The following is an 11,772-nucleotide window of genomic DNA, read 5'->3' as shown; positions in this document are numbered from 1 at the left end:
ATCATATCGTGGTTTTGGCACGTAAAACCCCAATTAATATCGCGAGGTCATCGCTTGAACCGATTGTTCAATCGCCTGCCGCCATAAAAATTCGCCTGCTTTTAAACGCACTGGTCGCCTCGTACATTTTCTGTGAATAAAATGCAAAGGTAATAATGAACTAACGTGCAAATCAACTACAATGCAGTAGACGGGGCCGCAGATAGACACAAAATGCTTGTCAAGCTGCTCAGAAGCGTATGTATCGCTGGTTGCGTCGCCATCTACTGTGCTGCGCTCGATTAATCCATGACAAATAGCATAATTCTTCTATGGTGAGGATATCAACCTGGCTGCGCAAGGTTTTTATTTTTTTATTCGTATACCCTAAAGGCCCACTTGGGCATTACATAGGGGGTTTTGAGACAATTATATGAACAAACTTGCAAGTAAGACTATTGGTAATATACACTGAAAATAGTAAACAATATAAAACATACTACTATTAATACAGGTTGGGGCGCGCAGCATTTATTTCAGGGGTCTCGAACTCGCTTCAGCTGTGGGGCCGCAGTCGCGAAATTTTTTAGTCTCCCGCAAGGGCGGGGACAGTGAAAAACTGAGAGGGGAAAAGATGGGGAGGGGGAGGGGCATGAAAAAAATTGTCAACTAACGTTGCCATTTCAAAGACGGCCTTTCCCATATACCATATTGTTGACGATGGAACGCGTTTATTTACAGAATGGCCCACGAACCCAATTTCCGAGCGGCACGCCTACCGGCCGAACATCGGAGTGACCCGCCCGTGCGCAGCTTGATCTGCCTACCACGCGTCGGCCCCGGTCATCATCTCACTGGCCTCGCCTTTCGTCTCTACCACCTGGAAAGCCGGCGTGGCCGACGGAGGTGAGGTCGCTGGACGTACGGCTTTTCACAAAAGTATACCCTGCACCTGCACCACAATTGTGACGATTGAACGCGTTTATTTACAGAATAGAAAATGAATGCAGATGTACAGCTCGGAGCGAAAAACAGTTCACCGAGCCGCTCGCGAGCAAGCCTCGTTCTCGTCCTCTTCATCTACTTTCTGATAGCGTGTTGAACTATATTTGTCATTTCTAAAGGAGATTTGATGTCAGGTTTTGAGAAACATATCGACACTGATACATAGACGGTTTTACATAAGACACATTGGCGCGGCCACAAATGCTGTTAAATCAGTTTTTTTTTTTTGTATAGCGACGTGAATTAACAAGGTCACTTAACGTCGAATGCACCAACCCTAACCGTTTTCATGCGCACGCGTTGTACTGTAGCGCTGTTTGTTCAGTTCAAGATACAAAACAGCGAAGTTAACAGCCCAATACGTGGGCACCAAAAACCATCAGTAAAATAGTCTATAGAAGGACCTAAATCGATACGCCGATAGGGAAGTATCGAGTTTTTATTTCACCGTTATGTTTAAGTGTATGGTAACCACATGGGGTGCCTTATGAAAAAATGCTTAGATCAGTCTCGCCCGAGCTGCTCACGAGCGTATTTATTAAATAAATTAAAGGAAATATCGGACAAGGACAGCCATATGCAGGCTGGGCCGCTGGCTAGAGATATACGGGCCATATGTTTGAGAACATTGATTTAGTTCTGCAGAAAACTTACAAGAAGTCAATGCATTTGACTGAATCATATTATGTGCTGGTAGTAACAGTAAGTGTGCATATAACTGCAAGCTTAATTGGAAGTAGTACAGCATGTCTATATAAATTATAATTGACAGACGTGTGTGTCAGTTCAACTAAGCTTATTAAGGTAGCGTATGTTCTGCTTGTTGCTGTGTTTGCCTGGGAAGAAACGTGTCAATTATTAGTCCTGTCATTACATATATTTGTTTGATGAACCAAACATGTTCTCTCTAATACCAATTCTTTTAATAGTGGAGTAGCAAGCACCATTGCAAAAACTACTTATCACAAGTGGCTTGGGATGTGATGGTGTATCAAGAACATTACTTGATTTTGTGGTACCGTAGTTTTCGCTTTCTTTTGTACTTTGCTAAAGAAGCATGAAGCCAGAAGTGGGGTCTTATTTGCAATATTCACAACCAAGATGTATCAATCAGGGAAAGGGATGACAGTGCTGCTTTAGTTTATGCAGTTATAAATTGAAGAATGTCATTTCTGATATGTTTACATGTTTTCTGATCACAGAATTCTGGACAGTGTGGTTATACTGATTTTGTGGCGTGCCAAGCACTACGAAATTGAACAGACGAAACAAGGGGACTGGATCAAGGGCTACTTTTTCTTGTTAGACACAACCTACTCATGCAAACAGACAATGAAGCCAAGGAAGGCATAGGGGAGATTATTTTAGTTTTTAACTGTAGTGTGGTAATTTTTACATAAATTGAAAGGAATTAAAGTCAACAAAAGAGACACTTGCTCCTGCCAGGGACCGAATCTGTAACCTTTGGATAGTGCGTCTGATGCTCCAATGGAGCTGCAACAGTGGTCATTGTCCCATCCATCCCATTGAGCACCTCAGTGTGTAATGCCAACAGTACATGCTAGTGCTACTTTTGGCCATCCTGGCGTCTTGTAGAACTCTTTACGAGCTGGCAGCTGGCCAATGAACCCTTGCATGCTACCTGAAGCCATCAAGTCTACCGGGACGAGACCCTATAGCTATGAAAGGACAAAAGAAACATAGTGAATTAAGGGCTCATTGAATTGAACAGACATTTGTAGGGCACAGCACGAGCCCTGCATATGAATTGACTTTAGTGCAACGAGTTTTTTTTTTTTGAAGAGTTCAAAACTGCGCTTGTTGGCAAAACATGCCCAAGATTTAAAACCATACAAGAGCAGCAGAGGAGACAAAAAAGCCAACACAGTGCTCAACCTTTGCTGTAACCTCTGGTGTTCTTACACTTCTACTAAGTCTTCAGCTATCTTGAAATCTTCACATTCATGATGTCGTACAATAAGGGTGGCTCGTTACCATACATTGTGTACATAGAGCATACACTGATCTATTTAATATTGTGATGAGAGTGCTGATGGAGTTTTCTGTGCAAGTTGCTTATTCGGCAAACTGTATTCTTCATACTATTTTAGTACGCCAGTGTGGGAAAGCTTGACAGGTAACGCATAATTAAAATTGTCTGCAAAAATCCATTACTCCACTAATATTTGCTCTTAATGCATCCTAAGCTCATCATTCATGGACAGTTTTGGTGTATCAACAGATACTTGTGTTAAGCCATCATGTTTTATATGTACTACTTGTGTGCTGTAAGGCCTCTATTGTGTGCAGGTTATGGAATGTTTTGTGGCATCTGTAATGCATGTACCCAGCATAGACGACTGACTGTTCAAGGAACTGAAGCAGGGGACAGCTTGCTGTGAAAAATGGGAGCATCCTTCCTCTGGTCTGGACAAGCCCATATTAAGTGGTAGGCATTGGTTTCCTTCTCTACAAATGGGCAGTTCGAGAAGAGTAGCTTGGGCTTGTTGGTACTTAATGCGAGTAAAATAGCGCACACTTAGAGTAAGCAGCATGACACAAGCGCTATCAACAGATGAATATTTGAAATAGCAGAGAAAGACTTGTGTACAGAAATGTGTTAGGTGAGTGTGCAAGTCACACAGGCATGACTGCAAACGATCTGAAATCGGCACAAAGGATCGGTAGCTCCTTTACGGGCAAGCTAACAAAAGGCATGCTAACACACCGTGTGCCCATCTTCTCAATCATTTTGGCTTCTATTATCTCACGGACTGCATTTTCTTTACTGTTCACAATCACGTCAACTCCATCAAATTCAGGCTGACATTCACACGTGCTACAGTTGCATAGCTAGGTGACCGTTTTGTGCTTTTGTACATTGAAACGGTGTTCTCCTCAAACGATCGTTGAGGCATCTAGCGGACTGGCTAATGTAGAACTTTCCGTAATGCAGTGGGATCCGATACGCAGCATGATCAATGCATCTAACAAACGTACATCTATGTTTCTTTGAGCATGTCGCTAGTAGCTCCTTCCTAGGAACACTACTATTGCAAAGGCTGAAAGGTTTTTGAGGGGCACTAAACACAACAGATACATCAACGCGACCAGCAATCTTCTTGAGATTATGCACAATATCATGCATGTAAAGCGCTACACAACAATGCACTCGATGGTGCGGGCAGATAATTCGTGAAGTATAATTTCGACCACTGCTACCTGTTCATTCTCGGATAACCAGCTTCCAGTAAGCGACCTGTTCTTCAGCGCAAAAACACAAAAGTGAATGCCCTCTGCGTGTTAATATATCTGAGAAAGCAGCATAGCAAAAATCTATTTCTAGCTCCTTGCTAGAAAAACTAAATCTGCTGCAGTGTAGTGATCCTTTTCAAGTGAGATATTCTACCTTAATGATAATTTCAGAGAGCACCGTGGCAATCAAGAAAAGCACAAAGACGGTCTTCTAGCTATGCAGTGCGACATGTGGATGTCAGCAGGAATTCGGTAAAGTTCATGTGATTGTCAAAAGTAAAAAGTTAGTCTGTGAGATGATTGAAGCCGAAATGACTCAGTGGTTAGGCACACGATGTGTTAGAACGCCTTATATTAGTTTGCCCGAAAAGGAACTTGTATTCCTTTGTACCGATTTCAGATGGCTTGCAGTCATGCCTGCGTGGCACGTGCACTCACTTCACCTGTTTCTTTACATAAGACTTCCTCTGCTATTTCAAATAAACAATTGTTGTTAGCGCTTGTGTCATGTTGCTTACTCTGTCCCTGTCTAAGTGTGCGCTATTTTACTCATCCAACTGAGAAACTTATGACACTATATGTGAGGAACACCAAGACAGGAAAGAGTATGTAATAGCAAGTGCTTGTGATATTGTTCACTTGAACCATTCCTGTCACTCTCTTGTCATCTTTGAATGACACCAGCTTCTCTTCTGATGAGCTCGTGAACACAGCAACGTTGCTGATAGTGCATTTCAATTTTTTCTAAGGATATATGATATCAATAGCTGCATTCGTAAAGAGAAATGGGAAAAAGCATACCTGAAGCTATGTCTCGCTAATGGCTGCAGCCGACCTCACTTTCATGAGGAACAGGCACTCAAAGATGGGCAAAAAATGTCTCAATAGAATCTGATTTCTTGTGTCACTGTCTGTCATTGAGATGCCGTTTTCGCTTACTTTTTTATCATATTTTTCACACCTTCCTTGGTGAAGTAGGATGCTCAGAACAAATGAAACAAGTTAAAATGTTTTTTCCCATCAAGCCGTCCAACTAACTTCTTTTCAGCGTGCAGTTCTATTCTTTATAAAGCACTTCAAAAACTTTTCTACTGAACTATACATAATGCAAGCTCCCTCCTTCTGTGAAGCACAGTGTTTAAAGCAAAAGGGCATGTGAACTTCTGTGGATTTTTGTTCTTGGTAGTGCATAATTGCAAGCTTCAGTAGTTGCCAAGTCTTAAATATGTGCTGTTCATAACATTTTGACTGCAAATAACTTTTGTTCATTAGCCAACTTTATCACTGCATTGGTTCTATTCGTATTGTTGTGTTGTACAGAAACAGGGTGAAATATTTCCATGTTCTCTAAACCTTTCAGACGCCACCAATGAAAAACTGTCTGTAAATGCGTCAAATTGATACATCATTTCAAGGCACTCAATATTCTATTGCAACAAAAATAATGTCATAATGCATTAATTTATGTGTGTTATAGTAATTATAATTCAATTGTAATAAATATCTGTTTATTGTAAAGTCATTCATGCTACGTTCTTACATTAATAGAATGAAATCTTACGCCAAAAATATAGTGCAAATTTGTTTTGTGTATGTTCATTTGGAGTGAAGAAAAATTATACTTTTGGCATGGCTCGCAGGAAGGAGCACTTCGAACGACTCGTTGAACAGTGTAGTGCCTTCAGCAAACTGATAATATACAACAGTACACTGCAAAATGATGTTAAATGAACACAAATATATTATGCAGCAGGTTCATTTGATCCAAAGCTCAACGTATCTTGTTCAACGTATCTTGATCAGCGCTTCTTGTCATTCCTCCCTGTGTGCGTTGTCTTGCTTTTCGCGCTGCTACTTCTAAGGTATCTTGCTCTCTATTAGTCCTAGTCGTTACCAATGGCAAAAATAAGTGGTGCACACAATTGTGTACATAGCGTGTCAAAGGGTTAAAGGTTAATTTTCTGGAGAGTCCTTTGCTTTGTAGGTGGCCAAGTAAAGCCTCACTTTAGTTGTAATTATGAACCACATTAATTGAAAAGCTAACATTAGTGATAAGATTCAGTGAAACATAAATACTCCGTATCATCAGATCTTATTGCCAAGGGCCTCTATGCACTGTGTGATCTTTTCTGCATATGCAAGACGTAGAAGTGTCAAGGGTGAATGCAAAAGAGATCATCTTCAGTTTTCTCTGCTCTGAGGTGTCAATTTTATTTTGAAGGGCCTCACACAAGTAGTGCTTCAGATTTGACAAATGATTTTGTGTGCTTTTTTAAGATGTCAGGGAAACCAGGGTTTGCATTCATTAAGCACCATTGTCTTCATTAGCATACTGCAAAAACATTATTCCTAGAAGCCTGAGTGTTACTGTGTAATGACAGCATTCAGGCCTTCATTTTGTATCATAGCTAGGGTTAGCATGACACTACATTTCTTGTTTTACTTGGACATTTGTTCTGTGCTTTCCTTTTTGTTTTTCAGTCACATTTTAATGAGTCATTTGGTTTCAGAAGTACTTCAAAGGTACCACAGAATGTAAAGTGCATTCTGACTTATGCCCACATGGCAGTTAGATGTTTGTACATTTGTGAACATCGTATATGTCTCTGCACAGGCATGAATGAACGGATTATGTTGCACATTAAGTAACATGTAATTGTTTAGAGCAAGACAAGGGACATAGAAATATTATGTTCATGTAAGACAAAGGCATGAGATGGATAGATTCAATGCCTGGAAATGAACAGTGTTCAGTACTGTGATATCAAGGGCAATTCATTGAATAGTATTAAAATTGCAAGATTACTAAGAAAGAGAAAAATATCTCTCGTGAGTGCATTTACTAATCCTGATGTGAAATAAACTTTGTGCTATCTTTCAATTTTCATGTTTATATGTTACCACACTGTGCATGCTGATGGCAGTGACGACAACTGCAAAGGGTAAATGTTGGAAAATCTACAGACATGAGAGCTAGGTTAAAGGTACACACAAGTCAACTGTTGTATTTTAAAATTGCGTGGTGAATTCCTTGACGTAATATTCATATTGCTTACTTTTACTTTATTCAAGAATTCTGGTGGGTCAACCAAAAAACATTGAAGCCACATGGCAATTGGCTGTGTATTAATCACAGCTTAAGAGGATTAAAAAGTTCCTTATAAATAAAACATCCTTGTGATGTTTCGAAAGCAGGAACAAATGTGATAATGACTTCATAATTGTATTATGGAACAAACAGAATATCCAGACGACATATTTTTGTGCCTTCCAGGGAGATGTTCAATATCAACCCGATGCGAGGCAGCAAATGTGGAAATGGACGCAAGTCAAGGACAGCTGCAGACAGCAAGATAATGAAACTGATACAGCGATTGCACTGAATCACTGAAGATGTAAGTTAACTTTTTTGCTGGTGTTACTTGCTGATGAGCTTGTAATCCCTGCTATATTTTGGTTGCGTGTGTAGGGCCTGATATTCAATAAGGGTGTGCTGAATATATGGGTTAACAAGCCTGAAATGGTCAGTCTGAGGAGATCCATCATAAACATTTTATTGAAGGAATGTTGAAGCACTTGTTTTCACACAGAACAAGACAACCTTTATGATAAGTGAAAGCAATTTTCAGATATACTAACAATATTTGCAGAATTGTGTTGTCAAATTTACATTCCTTATTCCTAATTCTTTTTTCGCTTGCATGCTTCCTCGTATCTCTTTGTATAAACAAGGGGCACCAGTGCCACCCCGTCTATTGTTCATAATATGAGGGGATGCTTTGCTTTGTGAAAAGGAACATAAGAGCCCTATGTTAGCTAGAGACTGTTCTACCAGCTGTAGGCGGTGGTCTGGCATGCATTCGCCTCCTGGCCATGCCTGCTTATTTTGACCCCCAGTAGCCGACAGCTTGAGCAGATGTGCTTTCTCATGCAGCAAACTGTGCATTCTAGTCAGCTGTCACTGTGCGTCGGCCACACTCTCGCATACCCTCTTTCATGAATGACTCTGTGTATGTCAGCAGACTGCAGGTTGTCATATTGACATCAGCAGGAAAGCACATACATGGTGCTATTTGCTGTGGCTATGTAACCAGACAATATACAAGAGGGCAGACAGTATTAGCAAAGAAAATTGCTTAAGTTGACCAAATCACTCTTCATTAATTTCTCTCATTGCTGCAACAGCATACTTTCCGCAGTGTAAGAGGCTGCCTCATTCTCGGTGCTAGGTGCTTTGCCACGTTTGCTGCATTACTAAGCATCCGAGCTCGGGGTCGCCAGGAACAGAAAAAAGCCGAGAGCGAGAACAAGCTGGAGGTGTAGTTTATTTTGTTAGCGGTCGTTTCGATCGAGTGCTCGGTTTGATCAAGTTACTCTGAATGAGACAAACTGTTGCTTAGAAGCAGGACAGAATGTCAACGTCAGTGCCACAAAATGCTCCTGAGAGGTTGTTTAGCTAGCTTTGCTGCATACTGCAACAATGCAAGGAATAAGCAAGTAGAGAGCGAAGCTACGTCCCCATTATGATAAACAGGAGCATCTGCGACCTCGATTCCATTGTCAGGTGTTGAGTTTCTGGATCCCGACGAGTAGGGACGTGCGTTACTTATGAACTCCAAATGGAAAGTGTTTAATATTGTGTAACACATTAAGCTGTGAGAGAAAGTTGGGCAGCATCGATGTGCCTGCGTTTGAGCGAATGCCTTGGGCTGTTGATGCTGCCTATGACACTCACTCATTTTACATTTTGAGTTAACTTGTGAAAACACCACAGCCAAGGACAATTCGCAACACTGTCCACCTGAAACTACTTGGCGTGATGTGGGAGCGGTAACTGACACTTTGTTTCACAAGCGCACCTTTGGAGTAGCTCATTGCGTACATTTTGATTTGCTTATTTCATGTTGCATGTGCCTCGTTTTACGCAGAAAGGCTAAATGTCACAAAACGTGTTTTTATCTCCTCTTTAGCTCTTTTAATTTGGCATTTTTGACAAAAACCGACACTCCTTCTCAGTCGGCCTCAGTTCGAATCTGTTCACGGCCATTGCACGTGTCCGACAGCTAGTGTGCAAAATCTGATTTTCACTTTTGCTTTGTTTTCTTGCTTTCAAGAGCACCCTTTGCTTGAACAGTTACACGTCTTATCTCAACATGGTAATCTAGCATTTCACTGAACTTAACGTCGCCCCTCATGTCTTTAATGTCGTCTGCACAGAGGTTATTTGGATTTATTACTGTGAACACTACATTTATTCAATCATGCAGGGGCTTAGGGTACACATGCCCTTTTCTTTTTTTATGAGTTTGGGCAGGCTGTGGATGCATCAAAATTAAAAACCTGCTGCTGTGTGGCTCATTTGTTTTTGCAAGGTAGATGCAAAATTCAGTTTCGGCACAGATTGCCTTCTTTTTTGGTTCAAGTGTCCTCATATATTTTTTTTTCTTCTCTTTTCAGATGAGCCGGAATGCGAACAGTGTACTCGTACAGTTTGGCAGAATAAACCCCATCTTTATGCGTTCAGAGCAGCTGGATGTTCACTGTTTACTTGGCAAGAAGTAGTATGTATGCATGCTTCCTGCCACAGCAATGTGCTGTCCCACACTTTGTGGGAAACACTGAATTCTGCATTTGCTGAGAAATATATGTGCCAAATAGTGCATTTTGTTGCTTTCCAGTCACCAATGCACAGAAGTTGACCCCACACTGTACTTAAAAAGTTGTAATATTGGGTGTTCTGTGGTGAAGAAAATTATGGTGCTTTACATGCAGCTACCGCAGTGATTATTGACTGATGCCAGTGGCAGCTTCTACTTTGCTGCGAAGAAGTTGTTAGCGAGAGGATACACAGGTTAAGCAGTAATAATGACAAAAAATTTCCACAGAATGTTATATGCAGCAGTCATGAGAAAGACATGCATGCACATGTTGCCCCTGTTGTAACATATATTAGGCTACAAGTGCCATTATATTTGCCCTGCCAAATTACTTGTTCAAGTTGAACAGCAATATCTGTTCTTGGGATTGCCAGACTTTTTGTGATTGGCGTCCAACAATGTTTTCACCAAAGTTTCATCCCGACCAGGCGAGCTGTTGTCAGACCCTAGACTTCAAACAGCCAAACTATGTACGATTAATTTGTATGTGGTGCCAGAACACTTCAATTTTCACTGAAGTAGCACTCTTGTAGCCTGGCATTTGTTTCAACAGGGGCAATATGTACATGCATCTCTTTGTGACTGTTGTGTTCAACATCCAGTGGAAATTTTCGTCTCCATCACTGCATAATGCATTTTTCCTCTCTCTAACAACTTCTTCGCAGCAAAGTAGCAGCTGCCACTTGCATCAGTTGATAACCATTGCGGTAAATGCATGTAAAGCACCGAAACTTTCTTCACCACGCGGCACCCATTATTACAACTTTTTAAGTACAGTGTGGTGTCAAGTTGTGCACTTTGGTGACTGTAAAGCAACAAAGTGCGCTATTTGGCACATTTCATATTCCTCAGTAGTGCGAAATTTCCAAGTCATTGCATGCAACGTTTTCAGACATTACGTATATTTCCAGGACACATTACGTATGACAATCCTAAGGTGACATCACGTACAACGTACGTTTCTTCGAGACATAACGTACGACATTCCTAAGAGGACATTACGTACAATGTTTCTAGGAGACAATGACAATACGTACAACATTCCTAAAAAGACATTACGTACAATGTGTCTAGGAGACAATACGTACAACATTTCTAGGGAGACTCCGTTTGCGGAAATCGCCCTATTTGGGAATCGGAAAAGTGATCGGCAACTTTTTACCTTCAGCTTTTTACGTAAACAAGGGGCAGAATTTTTAACAGTGTAGTCTTCGTGCTTGTGGGCTTCGAACGCACTTGTGGCTTTGTTTATTGCTATGTTTTGGTTTTCTTTCGGATAAAAGAATGGATCGTTGTGAACTTCGTGACCAGATTTGAATCGGTGAGCCTAAAGAAGTTAAAGTGGTGAAGTGAAACTGCTGATTTTTGCTGAACTTCGTTTTGCGACAAAGCGGATGCAGGCGACGCGGAGCCAAACGGAGCCGAAAGAACGAAGTTTACACAAATCCGTGTACTACCCATGATTCCCATGCTGGCTGAAGCGCGATGCATTGCAGCTCCCATAGACACTAGCGCCAGAATTCCCTCTAGTAAGTATTGTAGGAAACTCTATGTGAAAGACGACGCATTCCGCCGCTGATCAGATTACCGACGACCGACGAATGTGATCGCCGCTATCAGCGTGCAGCGTGCTTTGCTTGTACTTTCAGTTACTTTGTTTTCTTGGCGCAAGTTAGCTCAGTAAAGAGTTTCGTTTCTACAATTTCACTGCCGCCTTCATATTCGACACTATACCACGTGACAATACACTACGCCTGACACGTTTCCTGATTGCACATGTTCTTTCGCAGAAGAAAAATTGTTCAAAAATTGTAAGTTAGTGAGTATATTGATAATGAACGCTTTACACTAGAATATACGTAGAATATTAACAGCC

General features: G+C 41.1%; 1 long non-coding RNA gene across 1 annotated transcript; it reads left to right on the top strand.

The window, feature by feature from the left end:
* Window positions 1-3,402: 3,402 nt before the first annotated feature.
* Window positions 3,403-9,772, top strand: LOC119375970 (uncharacterized). The gene is made up of 3 exons (XR_005180472.2): window positions 3,403-3,433; window positions 7,514-7,634; window positions 9,697-9,772. It is a non-coding gene; the product is annotated as an uncharacterized LOC119375970 (long non-coding RNA).
* The last annotated feature ends 2,000 nt before the right edge of the window (window positions 9,773-11,772 follow it).

The sequence above is a fragment of the Rhipicephalus sanguineus genome, unplaced genomic scaffold, assembly GCF_013339695.2.
Source record: "Rhipicephalus sanguineus isolate Rsan-2018 unplaced genomic scaffold, BIME_Rsan_1.4 Seq1047, whole genome shotgun sequence".
NCBI lineage: Eukaryota > Metazoa > Arthropoda > Arachnida > Ixodida > Ixodidae > Rhipicephalus > Rhipicephalus sanguineus.
Note: the sequence above shows the minus strand (reverse complement) of the source record. Positions and strands in the feature narration are given on the sequence as shown.